Genomic DNA, 1,502 nt, shown 5'->3' with positions numbered 1-1,502 from the left:
AGCCAATTGCATGCTCCAAAGAAATCTCAACAACCAATAGGGACGCGAAGGAGGCGCGTAGAAATAACGTAGAAATAATAATAATAATAATAATAATAATAATAATAATAATAATAATAATAATAACCGCAGCCTTTTTGTTTCATTTAAGTGGGATGATTCATAATACATACATATAAACATTGCTACGAGTACAATGTATGTATTCCCTGCTCCGTTTATATGCAGTGTAGGCTGCCCACTGCTTCACTGAGTGAATGGGTCAAATGCAGAGAAAAACAAGTAATTTCCCCATGGGGATCAATAAAGTATCCATTATTATTATTATTATTATTATTAATTAAAGGTTTAATCAAGCTGTTTCAAACTAATTCACTCAGCTTTGCCTATCTTGCTTCTCTTACTTTATATCGAAACCATTCACCCTTAGCTGTCCCCCTGACTTCACCCATTATGGTCATCTTAACATCTCCAGCTTGGCCTCCTTCTCTTTTTGTCAGTGCCACCACCTCCAAACCATATATCACAGCAGGTCTCACTATAATTTTGTAAATGTTCCCTTTCATTTTGGCTGCCGTCCTTCTGTCACAAATCACTCCTGACAATCGCCAGGTACTCATAACTGAACTCATCTACCTTCACTAACTTTACTCCTTGCCTTTTCATCTATCTAGCTGTCTCTTTCTTTCTTTCATTCACACTCATGTATTCAGTCTCACTTCTAGTGACTTTCATTCCTCTTCTCTCCAGTACATACCTCCAGGTGGCTCTTGTTTTTACCTGCTCCTTACTCTCACCACGTACAGATCACAATTTTTTCTATAAACATCGTAATCAATGAAGAGTCTTGCCTGACCTCATCTGTAAACATGTCCTTCAGTCATTCAACCAAGAGGTTCAGAACAGGATCTTGATGTAATCCCACCCCCATCTTGAACCCATCTGTCACTCGTTCTGCACACCTCACCACTGCCCCACTGTCCTGTCCTCCCTCGCCACTCTCATATACTTGCCCCTCCTGACTTCCTCATGCAGTACCACAGTTCCTCTCTGGGCTTGGTTATGGCTCATCAACTTATCCGTTTGTATTTTTTACAGGTCTTTACATTCTTATTCTTGATAACTGGTACCAGTATACTTCTCCATTCCTCAGACATCCACTTAAGTTTTTCCTCTATTGCCATATCTTTCTCCTCGATGCAAATCTGAGAAAAGTTCCAACCCGACTCCTCGTCTCCATATCCCTACAGTTTTCATCTCTTCCCTTAGTGTCCAGCCTCAATTACAACTCCGTATAAGCTCCTTCTTTGCCTTTGCTACTTTTCGCTTTACTGCACGTCTAACTTCCCAGTGCTCCTGTCTACTTTCTTCATCTCCCTGACTATCCAGTTTTTTATTTACTAACCTACTTTGCACTTCCTTATTCCACCACCAAGTCTCCTTGTCCTTCTTCCTCTGTTCAAATGATAAACCAAACACAATCTTTGTAGTTTCCCTTAGCA

Source organism: Aulonocara stuartgranti, assembly GCF_965226115.1.
Source record: "Aulonocara stuartgranti genome assembly, chromosome: 13".
Taxonomy (NCBI): domain Eukaryota; kingdom Metazoa; phylum Chordata; class Actinopteri; order Cichliformes; family Cichlidae; genus Aulonocara; species Aulonocara stuartgranti.
Note: the sequence above shows the minus strand (reverse complement) of the source record.